Genomic DNA, 13,497 nt, shown 5'->3' on the forward strand with positions numbered 1-13,497 from the left:
GTAGCACAATTATTTTAGCCATCCCTGCCCCTTAATGATGGGCATCCAATTCATTTCTAGTTTTCTGCTATTACAAAAACTCTTGCTCTGAGTATTTTGGTATATATAGGACCCCTATTTCTGCATTTGTCCTCTTTGAGTGATATGCCTAGAAAAAAAGGATCTCATGATATCAAGATTTTTCCATTGATGTTGTATAACTATGAATCATGGAACAGCAGAATCTCAGAAAAATCAAAATGGCAGATGATCCAAATGAAAAACTATTTGTCTTTGGTTGTGGTTTTTACCCAAAATGATTTCTACCTGAGAAGTAGCATACAGAAAGTTATCACTGTTCTTCCAATCTTCTAAATTTATAACTTCACCATTATCTTTGAATTCTAACTGTCCCTAAATTGCACATTATATATATATAAAACATCTCTTACATTCAATCCTGTCTCTCTACTCAGAAAAACAACCATAGTTTAGACCCTCCTCACCTCTAGCCTAGACTATTGCAAAATAATCCATCTTCCTACCTCAAGGCTCCTCCTACTCAAAGCCATCCTTCACAGAGCTAACAAAATTATTTTTCTTAAGCACGTATCTGACTACCTTATTCTCAAAAAATTTCAGTAGTTCTGTGTAGATAGGTTGATAGATAGGTATGTATATATGTACATGTATATGTGTGTGTGTATGAGAGAGAGGGGGAGAGAGAGAGAGAGAGAGAGAGAGAGAGAGAGAGAGAGAGAGAGAGAGAGAGAGAGAGAGAGAGAGAATATGGAGTCTCATATATAAAGAACAGTAAAAAGGCCAATGTGATCAGAAGACTAGAAGTATAAGACAGGGCTAGGTTATAAGGAGTTTATACCACTAGATTTTATCGAGTAAAGGGGTAGTAATATTGTCAGACCTACACTTTTAGAAAATCACTTGGTGACTGTGTTAAAAGATGAATTGGGCTCAGGAAAGCCTAAAGGCAGAGTAACAAATTAGGAGGCCATCCCAACAGTCCAGAGGAGGTGATGAGGGCTGGAACTAGGCTGGTGACCATGTGAGTGGAGAAAATGGTATATAAAGATCAGATATTTGATAACTGATTGGATATGTGGGGTGGGGTGAAGTTGCACACCTAGATGACAGGAAGCAAGGTAATAACAGAGACAGTAATTGAGAAATTCAGAAGAGAGGTAGATTTTGAGGAAAAGACAACAAGTTCTATTTTGGAAATGTTGAATTTGAGATGGCTATTGGACATCCACTTTGAAATGTCTTATAGGCAGTTGGTCATTTGAGGCTGGAGCTCAGGAAAGAGACTAAAGCTAATCATATCTTTCTAGCTTTTTCCATTTTCCATATGTCTCTTTTGCACTGACTATCTCTTATGTCTGGTACATACAACATCCTTATCTCTGTTTTGTAGAGTTCTTCACTTCCTTTAAGACAGCTCAAGTACCACCTTCTGCATAAAGCTATAGTAAATCAAACCCGACTAAGGCTGATCTGGCACCTCAGGTTCAAGACGGGAATGAAAAGAGATGTTGACAATTAAAAAAAAGAAGGTTCATTTATCTCTAGCAGGGGAAAGACATTCAGAGCAGAAACAACGTATTCACTGAGGATACAACTGTGCTTCAAGCGAGCACATTCTCTCTGCTTCTGTATTGCCCATGCTGATCTGCCAGTTAAACCTTAGGGAGCAGCTGGAGCAAATGTCTTTTTTCACTCAGGCATCCAGGAAATTATGTCAAAATTTAATCCCCTGTGTTTAGGGAAGTGCTGGAGCCAGACTGAACCAACTAAATTTTCACTGTGAGCATTTACACCTGAGAAATACTGCAAATGTACCAAAACACCCCAAATCAGGGGATAATTTGTTGTTTTGTTAATTGTCTAGAGACTGAAGAAAGAGATGAATAAAATGTTAATAATGCAGATTAAACTTAAAAATACATCGTATGTACCATTCCCTCCCCAATCAGTTGTTAAACATTTGCTAGCACACTCCTGCCTGAGTCAGTTAAGTCTTATGTCTATAGGATGATTTTGATAACTTTTAAGGAAAAATATAATTCTGTTCCTCTCCCTTTCCCCAAGGTGAAATCTAGGGGGAGGAGCTACTTTCCATAAAGGAAAATCAAAGGAAGAGAACATGGAAATTGTTAGATGCAACATTTTGGTAACTGTCATAAGGCAGAAGAAAGGACCAAGGAACCACCAAAGGTTTGTGAAATGCCCGTCCAGTAGTCTTATAAATTGTTTCATCTTTAGATGTAAAGGTCTCAAACTCCAGGAAGATTAAATAATTACAACAGTAGTTAAATACTGCTCCTACTAACTGTTTTCAATATTTTTTAGAGTATACTTGTGAAATTCCTTTTTCTTTAGAATTGGTTGTATGTGAAGGAAATAAATAGCTGTCCCTTACCTGAGTTTCATTGCACACTGAGTACCTTTCTACTCTCTCCTCCTTGGGGAAACAATAGACATGATCCAAACCAAACTTGAAGTAATTTTTCCCTTAGGCTTTGAGATTGCAGTGTAAAGAGCCAAAGAGTGCAAGACAAGGAGCCCAACCCTCTCTTTAGAAGTCAGGCTCCTCCGGGACTGATCCTGGTCAGTGTGTGTAGAAGGTAAGAGCCAAGAAGTGTCCCTTCATGAAGAGAAAGATGGTGTACTGCTCCATCCTCCTGTGACTAACAGTGGTTTTTACTGTTAAACTTAAAACACAACAGACTCATAAGAGTGTATTGACAAAAAAATGTAATGTGATACAGCAACTCATAACTCCTATTATATTCCCCCAGTATGCCTATAAACCAATAAAATCTTACATCAATAAAACAGGAAACACTTAGCAAGACTACTGAAGCCATATCACTTTCGCCTTAGCTCTGTGCAGTCTGAACTGCTCCCTTAAGGTTCGTATCTTCTAGCAAGCCAGAGCACAACTTAGGCTCATTGTCCCATCAGTGATTATCAAGTCAGGAAGGGTGTAGTTCCAGAAGACCCCTCCAGGTGCCAGTCAATACCAACTGAGGACTTCCCATATTCTCAAGGTAGCCATGAAGCTTAAAAAGTTCATCTCTCAGGAACACCATTTAGCCTCTTGTGCTCAAGGAAAGAAAAGGAAGAGGTAACCAGGGGCCCAAGTTCCAGGGTCAGACTCTCCTAGATCAATATATGTGTTCTCATTGTCATTTTTCAGGCAGTCACCATGGATAGCCAAAGGACAAAAGGAGCCCCCTTTTCCCTTAAGGAAGTCCAAGAGAGTCTTGCAGAATCCTCACATACTCAGCAGATGAGAAAGGAGAGAAAACCATAAGATGGATTTACTCCTTTTAAGATCAACTGAGTTGGCCTCTCTTTCCAACTCACTATCTAATCCTCTTTGAGAAGAGGGTGACCAACTAGAAGCCTCACATTGCATATAGCTATAAGCAAAGGGTCCTAAAATTCTGTCATATCTTCCCCAGGGCCAAAGCCCATGGTCCAATGGAATTGCCTCTACTACATAAAACTGAGTCATGGCAAAAAAAAAAGAAAAGAAAAATTAATGCAAGATCTATGATGACAGTGACATAGAAACCACTTAGAAGAGGGAGTTCAATCTAGTACTGTTAGAAAGTTTATCTCATGATGGGTAGAAAGGTAATAAAGAAGAAAGAAAAAAGGAATAGCCCACAAAGTAAAAAAATAAAATTCAAAATAGAACTAAAGGGAAGAGAAATAACAAAGAGAATGAAGCAAAGAAAAACTTTGAAAATGGTGCAGCAAAAGAAAATGAATAAAAAAGAAAAAGGGAAGAGGTTTTGAACTACTCAGGAGTGTAAAAAGAGAAATTACAAAAAAGAGGGGCAAAAATAATTAAATTTTTAAAATAAAAAATAAATTAATAATTTAAAGAAAATCTATAAACTAGGAAAAAGGATATGCATAAGAAGGAGGGAAAGGGGAGAATCTGTCAGAATGGATTGGTATCAAAGTAATAAAACTAATTGCAGTGACAAAGGCATTAACTTTAAAAAGGAAGAGAATAAAAAAGAAAACACCAAAGAAACAAATGAAAGAAAACACAATCCTAATACTCATAACTGTATATATTAATGGAATAAATAACACAAAACAAAACCAAAATCACTTACAAGTCTAGTCCTTTTTTGTGTAATGAACCCCTTCGGAGTCTGAGGAAGCCTGTAGATTCCTTCTCAGAACAATGCTTTTAAATGCATAAAATAAAATACAAAGAATGACAAAAGAAATAAAAGAATACAAAGAAACCAATTGTATTAAAATGCAACTATACATTTTTTTAAAAAACAAGTTCACAAACTTCAGGTTAAGAACCCCTGCTCTAGAGTTACCTTCCCAGTCCCCATTTGCACGAGCGAGTCAGGTTCCCAGAGCAACACAGCCCTGGTGTTGTGTCTAGAGGTAGCTCTGAGGGGTTGGAGGCTTTTTTCTAAAGTTCATGAACCCTCCCCCTGCTTCCTGTCCATGATTAGTAATTGGTATCAATTAGTCAGCTAGAATTAATTCACTTTTAGAAATGGATACTTATAATAGTGGTATAGTTAGGACAAAACAGTCCTCTCAAAAAGTCTGTGACAGACTGTCCCACAAGTACGTCTAAGAATCTAAGCAAGCTCAAGCTTGGAGCACATGCAGCAAAGAGGGTAACTCATAGTTCCCAGGAGTCCTTCTGCTGGAGTCCTCGAGACCATCCCCCTTAAATACAGTGTAGCATTTCTGCTGGGCTCCTTTCAGAGCTTTGAATCTATCTTTGCGTATCAAATCTAATCTATCATGGCTCCTATTACAGGCATCGTTGTCAGATGTTCCTGTTCTTAGGTACATTGGTGAGTCTTCAATGAATAAGTCCAAATGCTCTCATCCTCTGAATTTCTTGAAGTCCTTCTTAGCCAAAGGGGACGAGAAAAGACCTGGATGAACCTGATTCAGACCTCTTCTCCCTGCTCCCCAAGAAACTTTTCCTCGGTAACTTAGCTAGAAGGATTCCACCCTAAGCTACAAGGCATTTGAATCCTAAATTCCAAACTTGTTCACCAATTTTACAAAAGCACCACAGGCCACAGCCAATCAGAATACACTTCCCATTGTGCCTAATTGAGATGCCAAAGATGTCTAGGGCTGGTTCGTGCCTAGTGAACAATTAAGATGAGCTCTCACCTGATAAAGGTTATCAGGATCACGTAGAAAATGAAGAGATGACTGGTCTGGGTGTCCTTTCGAAATGAAAGTTCTAGGAAGAATTCTGTGCCTTCCAAGCAGAGGGGCATCAGGAACAGAGGTTCTGGGACAGGATGAAGCGATTTCTGGTTCATGATGGAGAAATTCAAAGGAATGTAGCCAGGAAGGAGTGGATGAAACATACCTCCTCCTCATTAGAGAGGCAAGACACTAATGGAGTTAAAATATTACATATACCGTCAGATGGGGCAGTTTTGTGGATTTTGTTAATCTATTGGTTTTTGTTGTTGCTGTTGTTAAAAGAGAGGATTCCACGGCAGAGCATGTATCAGGAAGCAACTACAGTATAAAAATAAAGAATATCTATAAAACTTTAAAAAATCAAAATAAATCCATTTTGTAAGGTGTAAAATGGTTGTTCATGTCGTAAAGACTGTCTTTATATAGCTTGAAAAGTAGCAAGAATAGACAACTCTAGAATTTCCTCCCCTCACCCTCTTCAAGGGAGATTTTTATTCCTGTCAGGATCAGGAGAGGAAGCAAGAGGATCATTTTGCTCTCGTCAGAGAGAAGGGTACCAGGCTAGAAGTATATCTGTCTTCTCCCAACTAATATATTATTAGTCTAGTGGATATCATTTTTAGGGTTCACTATGGATCACTATTCGTTGACAGGAAAATGGAGGTCCCAAGTTTTATATCCAAAGTTTGCCTCTTTCCCATCATATACCAGTTCTACAATGTACACATGTAGCAGATAGCAAAGAAACTCATAGCAAAACAGAAATCAGGAAAAGTATACATATTAAAATATACATCAGGCAACAGAGAATAAAGGATACTCCCATTGTGAGTAAGGTAACAGTTCAAGAGAGAGACAGAGAGAGAGAGAGAAGAGACAGAGAGAAAGAAAGAGTCCAAGATCTTAATCAAAGGGAAATTCCCAGAAGTCTCTAGTGTAGCAAATTGAAAATAAAAATAGCTTCTTCAAAGACTCTTTCTCTTTCTGTGGCCTTTAAGAGAGGGTGGAGTCTATGAATCTTCTCTCTTAATGCTGGAAGCTAGAAGAACCCAAATACAGTGAAGATCTCTCTTCTGTCATGCTGTCATCAACTCCACCCTCCCCTCATGCAGGCTCTGGGCATTGATCTCCACCAAAGAAGAGAGATTTTCATACCCATGGATTTTATGGCTTGGGTTACACATACAAGAGGATCTATTCAGACTCAAGCCCTGCAGAAGGTCTATTCTTTAATAAAATCTCACACAAGTTCCTCAATCCCTCAAGAATGTAACCATTGTGTCCCAAGTTCTCATGTGACATGAGGGGCCAACATGCTGCTTAGAGGATTTTTCACCTCTCTGGCTCTTAGTCCCAACCTAGAAAATCAAGAAACTCAAGGTATGATCATTGCTTCGTACACAACACAAATCCTGAATCACTCAAATACTGAGATGGGAGGGAACAAAGAAGGGAAGGAAGCAAGCATTTACTAAATACCTGTTATGTGCTTGGCACTATACTAAATGCTTTATTATTTCATTTGATCTTCACAGCAACCCTGGGAGAGAAGTACTATTATTATCACCATTTTATAGTTGAGGAAATTGACATAGACAAAAGTAAAGTTACTTGTCCAGGGTCACATAGCCAGGAAGTGTCTGAGGCTGGATTTGAACTCAGGTCTCGCTGACTCTGAGTTACCTAATGGAGGATCTGTGGATCTATGATCTAATCAGTTTGGGACTTCCTTCTCTCAGTGCAGACCCTAACCTATCCATGCTTGCTCATCCTTTGTGATTTTTGTCCATATTCTCTCAAAAAGTTCATTATAGGAAGTCTACTCAACAGGCTAAAGGTCTTCCTTATTTTCTCCTGACATCATGAGTATCAACGGAGCATTCCGATAGTGTACATGTCATCCCTTGCTGTTGCCACACAAACAGACCATCTTCTCTTTCTGTCACACAATCCCATAATGATATCCTTACCCCTCTTCTTTTTCAGACTCTTACAGGTTAAACGTTGCAGCCCACTCACACCTACCATAGTCCTCTTCGTTGCCTTCTGGAGATACTTATCTTTGCTTCTTTGAAGGCAGTAGTGTCCCATGTCTTGCTCCCATATAGCAACAGTTGAAATAGTAACATATAACAATGGAAAAGATAGGCCTTTACCTTTATCAGGTACTTGGAGTCAGTAAAGAGCTTTGCAAATTTCAAAAGCAAGCAATCTAATCTGCTTTCTTCCTTTCCAACTCTGGGTCCAGCTCATTGACCATCAGCACCATCTAACCCACACATACATACAGGGTCTGGAAGTTGTCCATCCAAATGCATGAAGGAATATGGGCAAAATGTCAAATGAGGGGAATGGATTAGATATCTTCTAATGTGACTATCAGATTCAAATCTATGAGCCCAAGAAGAAACCAAAATAGAGCTCAGAACACAGCTCATTGAAAATAAAGATGAGCAACCTGCAATGAGCAACTATCTTCCTGGAGACCTGTGTAATATCTGTCACTTATAATTACAGTTTGGTAATTGGGCTCCCAGAAGCTGTCTTCATCTCCTGTAGTTCTTTCAACTGTGGCTCATAGAGTCCTACTCAGTTTCCTTTTGCAGCTCAGTGCTTGTTGACTACTGACTGACTGACTCCTATAGCTCCCAGAGGATGGCATCTGATGTGATTTCCCACCAATACCACCATGCTAATTCTGTCCTGTGCCATTTAGGTGATATCTGGGGTCACCACTATTCTTTTGTCATTTCAGATGTCATTAGCCCTATGCCATAGAAAATCCTTTTCTGGAAAATGATAAATGTTGAAGAGGATGTGGGGAAATTGGGACACAGATACAATGGTAGTGGAGTTGTGAACTGATCCAACCATTCTGGAGAGCAATTTGGAACTATGCCCACAGGGCTAGAGAAATGCATACCCTTTGATTCAGCAATACCACCACTAGGTCTATATCCCAAAGAGAACATAAAAAAGGGAAAGGACCTACATGTATAAAAATATTTATAGCAGCTCTTTTTGTGGTAGCAAAAAATTAGAAATTGAGGGGATCCCCATCAATGTGGGAATGACTGAACAAGCTGTGATATATTAATATAATAGAATACTATTGTTCAATAGGAAATCATGAGCAGGCAGATTTCAGAAAAATCTGGAAAAACTTACATGAACTGATGCGGAGTGAAGTGAGTAGGACCAGAAAAACATTGTATACAGACATTGTGCAAAGATCAGCTATGAATGAATTAACTCTTCTTAGCAATACAATGATTCAGGCCATTTCTAAAGAATTCATGGTAGAAAGTGCTATCACCATCTAGAGAAAGAACAGATTCAGTCAATGTAGAGTGAAGCATACTATTTTCATTTCCTTCTATTTTTATATTTTTTTTCCTTTTGGTCTGTTTCTTCTTTCACTACATGAGTAATATATGTTTTACATGATTGCATATACATAACCTATATCAAATTGCTTACTGTTTTAGGTAGGGGAATGGGAAAAAGGTAGAAAAATTTGGAACTCAAAAATTTTTAAATGAATGTTTACATTTTTTACATGTAATTAGAAAAAAACACTATTTAAAAAATAAAAGGGAATAAAATTATTTCTGTCTTTGACACCTGTTGTGATAGGAGATTCAATTCTCTCTGAATTATCATCTAGGACACTCTTCCTGCTCCTCCCCGCCCCCCAGCAAATTTCAGCATATCTACCACAGGTTTTTCAAGGTACATTGTAGGTCTGTGACCCCTTAAAAACATAGTTAAGGAGTCCCCACCAGTGTGTTTATGTTTTCTTTGGTGACCCAGAGGACATAATTAATTTAGAGCAAAGACACTTAATGAAAGAAAATGATTTTTAAAAAGTTGCAATAGAACATTTCCTCCATAAACTCACAGGTTGACAAAGAGTAAGGGAGAAGAGAAAGTTCACTTCAGTCAGTCAACAGGCATTCATTGATGCCGGGTACTGTGCTAAGTGAAGAAATAACCACCAGTATTCTGATAACTGTAGGATAGAGATATATTTTATTTATTAATACATATTTCCATATGGAAAAGACCACAGAAACTACAAGGGGTTCTGGAGAGCAAGAAATTTCCTCATAATGGCTGACCAAAGCAGTTATTATCTTAGAGAAATAGACTCAAAGGATAAGAGGTATAATACAGAAAGCATACAGTGCAGATTAACAAATCAATAGAATGGCTTATAAAATTAATCGACATATTCAAAGATAAACTTTTGAGGCCATGCAGGGCCTATGGGAGTCTCCAAACTATTCAGACAAGGGTAAGATGTTGATCAATAATGAATTATCAAAAATTACACAAGTAAGTAACATGTGCCTTTTAAACAAAGCAGAGCTTTCCCAGAGTCCTCCAGGGCTACCATCCTTTGAACTAATGCTAAGATAGAAGCACAATGACAAAATAGCCACACAATTTAATGATTCCTGATTCCACAAAAGTGGACAATCTCCATGTTCTCTAAAGTCAGTGTCTTCAGATGAGAAGGTGGAGGCAGTGATGGGAGGAGACTTGAAGAGAGAAGAGAGAATTTGGAACAGTCTCTTTGAGGAGTGAGAGGGAATGATAACCAGTTAGGAAGGATTAAAAAGTTTGCCCAGCTTCAGCAAGGTCCTGGTGGAAACCTGTCTCCCAGAGTATCAGTTTCCCAGGGACCAAGGAAGGACTGCACCGAATAAAGGTCAGAATGTAGCACCTTCACCAAACTGTGCTGATGCGTGAGTCCCAAACAGGCAGAGAAAGGAGAAAAAAGAAGAAACTGAGGAAAACATTTAAATACAAAGAAAAGTGATCAGGTGTCCTTGCTCAGCTTTTTCCCTGTACAGTTATCCCTCCCACATTGTGACTTTCCCCAACAAGCTTTTGATATATAACCCAGATTGGCATAAGAAATTAAATGGGAATTTTAGGGGAGTTTTGTGGAAGCCACAGATAACACAAGAAGGCCAGAAGATGACATGGAGCCTATGGCCAAATGCTTAACCCAAATTTTACAATAAGGTACTGTAATAGACACCCCATAGAAGAAAAAATTTAAAAACTGGATTCTTCTCTGATACGGAGGAAGGGCCAAAATATTTTACACAAAATTTTCAGATCACAAGGGCACCCCTAACCTCCAGTGATGTAGAAGGGATATTTTGCCCAGGCATTAGACATACACTGCTCTGCCTCCCAGCCCTTTCCACTCACTGACACTAGGTTCAGACATGGTGCCTCTAGGACCAAATGTTCTCTGTCCCTCAAGATTGCTAACAGTTGACAATGTAAAATTCTCTACTAGTTTAGGAATTTGACAAAAAAAAAACCTTAATTTTTCTCTAGCTGTTTTCAAGTTCCAGTGAGTTTCCCTGGGATAGGTGCATCCCAAATTTTTGTTGTTCAGTCATTTCAGTTGTGTCTGACTCTTCATGACCCCATTTGGGGTTTTCTTGGTATACATTGGAGTGGTTTGCCATTTCCTTCTTCAATTCATTTGACAGATGAGGAAACTGAGGCATATAGGGTTAAGTGATTTGCCTGGGGTCACACAGCTAGTAAGTGTCTATCTGAGGCTGGATTTGAACTCAGGTCTTCCTGACTCCAGGACAGATGCTCTATCCATTGTGCTACCTAGCTGCTCCTGCATTCCAAATTACCCAAGACTATTACCTATTAATCTAGCAAAACTACCTGCAAGGAGATGTTTGGAGGAAAGAAGCAAAGGTCTCTTCTATAATACTATATAGCAAAGAATATTTGGGCTCCCCCAATGTTGACTATCTCTCAAAGTGGTACCTTTATTGTTGTTCATTTTCATCTCAAAGAGGATCTATCACATCATGGGGTGAGGTCTTGACTTGCATGAATTGGATTTAAGTGAGGCAGAGTTGTACAAAGTCATTAGCATCACTCTCTCTTCCAGAGTCATCAAAATCCAAAACAAAAGTCAGGAAGACTGGCAATAGCCCAGGATACATGGATGACCTTGGCAACATCAATGTCTGCTCAAGCTCTAAGTGCTCCACAGTGCCTACTTCAGCGGCCATCATGGCTGTTGGAACAAATTGTTCCCATCCAACCTTTCCACCAAGGGAAATCTTCACATGCTTGGGGTAAACATCCCCCTAACTCACTGATGGATTTATGGGGTACTCAGGATGAGTTAGCACCTCTGATGTGAGGACTTGCTGAGCCTTTTTCAGGACTGCTCATCCGTCTTCAGTGTCCACCTTTCGCCCAACTCTCACCTGTTGCTCCAAAAGGCTGTAACATTTTCTGTCACCACACCCCAGTAAAATGATCTCTGTAGACAGGTTAAACCAGGTTGAAGCTAACTTACAGATGTCTTTTTAATAAACCTGTAGTAAACAATGCACATTTCTATAGCATTTATATATATATAGAAGGATGCTATGACTGAGTATAGCTGTCACTTATCCAGGTTCATCCAAATGGCATTATAAGATACTATGGTGCTCCTCAGAATTCAGCAAATCCTTATCCTGGAAATTGTTCTCTATTGTTCTTCCCTGATGAAGAGATCCTCCCTTGTCTCTGGTCTCTGTGTCCAGGGCAGCCCAGACAACAATATTCAACCTTCAGTGGAAATAAGAAGCATTGCTTTCCCACTATTCAGACCAATTCAGTATGAGCAAGTTAGTTGCTTTCCTGGTCACCAGGCCAGGCCAGTCCCGGTAAAGGTAATGAGAAGACGACCAACTACAGTACTGTGTTCCTGAATTTGCCTTCCCCCTAAGCCTGGACAAGATGTGCTTGTTGGAATTTCCAGGATTTCTCTCCATCCTGAGCAGATCATAGACACAGAAGTCTGAGCTTTTTAGAATTGCCAACAACTCTAATTCAGGAGCCTAAACCTGAGAACTTGGTTATATCATTCATTCCCTAGAGCCTATTTGTTTTTTAGATAACAGAAACCATCCAAAGTAATGAGAGAATTTGATCTATTGGTATTCAGAAAGCCTCTTCCCACCAAGGCTAAGCTCCTTGTATAGTTCCAGCTCTCTCGGGTCAGACTGTCCCTGACTTTTGAGTGGGGGTGCAAGGCAAAGAAATGGAAGGAAAGGACAGAGCTATCTCAGAAATTCTGGCTCCCATTCCAATGTTCTACCCACTTGCCAGGAGCTGCCTACAGGATGAAAGCTGTCAGAGGTAAAGGAAGGGTCAGAGATTTCCTGTATAGCTGATCCGAGGTTGGGGGCAGTGTTAACAAATGTTGGCTTCTTGTAAGGGCCAAACAGAGATCTGAGCTTCCCTGGGGATCACAAGGTCAGGATAAAGCAACCTCATCAACCTTTGAGTCCCAAACAGGAGGACAAAATGGCAGAGGAAGGAGTAAGAAAGGAGAAGATGATTGAGAAAGAGGAAGAAAAAGGGGAAGGGGAAGGAAAAAGAGAGCAAAAGGGAGAAAAAGGGAAAAAGGGAAATGGGAAAGAGTTGGTGGTGCAGGGTCAGGGAGAGAAGGAAACAAGTGTTTCACAGGAAAATGGTGTGATGGTTTTCTACTAAGAAACCCATGTGTCTGTCCCTAGCCCCTGGCTGGCTGAGATCAGGCCAACTGAAGTTATGGGGAGTAATTGGTGAGAATATAGCACAGGACGAGACAAGGGGTCAGCTGGTCTAAGCTCAGTCATAGGAAACTTAAATTAAAACTAGGGGCGACCTCTGGGGGAAATGGCCATCTGTCTTCGCCTAGCAGTTGTTTCTTCTAGGAGCATTTTGAGACCTGCTAAGATATGATCTTTAGCCCTGAGCCAAGTTCCACCCTTACTCCTCCTTGACCCCTCCTCCAGCTCAGGCATGGTATGTGGATAGTGCAGGATAGAGACAGCAAAGAGATTTGGGGGGGGGGGGGTTGGGGGAAGGAGGGAAGGCAAGGTAATTGAGATTAAATGACTTGCCCAAGGTCACATAGCTATAAAATGTCTAGTGTCTGAGGCCAGATTTGAACTTAGGTTCTCCTGACCCCAGGACTGGTGCTCTATGTACTGTGCTACCTAACCGCCTCCAAAGAGTCTTTAGGACATGGGTTCTTAGCCTTTTTTGTGTCATGGACCCCTTTCTTAGAATGTTATTTTTTTAAACAATTAAAAGAAATGCAGTTAGGTTCCAGTGGGTACAAATAATGAATCCCATGAAGTGGTCATGTATTAAAATCTGCCATGTCTTAAGTTGTAATTATGTCAAATATGGTCATTGGTTCTAGCCCAATGGAAATATGCAGTGTGAAATTGAGTAATGTGA

At 39.7% G+C, this 13,497-nt stretch overlaps 1 long non-coding RNA gene across 10 annotated transcripts in view; it reads left to right on the top strand.

Annotated features, from left to right (window-relative positions):
* The window catches only part of LOC140527937 (uncharacterized), a 36,224-nt gene extending 23,895 nt beyond the window's left edge, over window positions 1–12,329 (top strand). For 7 of the 10 annotated variants that reach the window (XR_011974977.1, XR_011974976.1, XR_011974979.1 and 4 more), the window contains 2 exons: window positions 2,086–2,211; window positions 2,514–3,797. This is a non-coding gene — a long non-coding RNA (uncharacterized lncRNA). Of the gene's footprint in view, window positions 1–2,085; window positions 2,212–2,513; window positions 3,798–11,158 lie in introns of those variants that run through there. The other 3 variants (XR_011974984.1, XR_011974980.1, XR_011974978.1) reach the window with 2 other exon arrangements.
* Window positions 12,330–13,497: the final 1,168 nt, after the last annotated feature.

The sequence above is a fragment of the Notamacropus eugenii genome, chromosome 2, assembly GCF_028372415.1.
Source record: "Notamacropus eugenii isolate mMacEug1 chromosome 2, mMacEug1.pri_v2, whole genome shotgun sequence".
NCBI lineage: Eukaryota > Metazoa > Chordata > Mammalia > Diprotodontia > Macropodidae > Notamacropus > Notamacropus eugenii.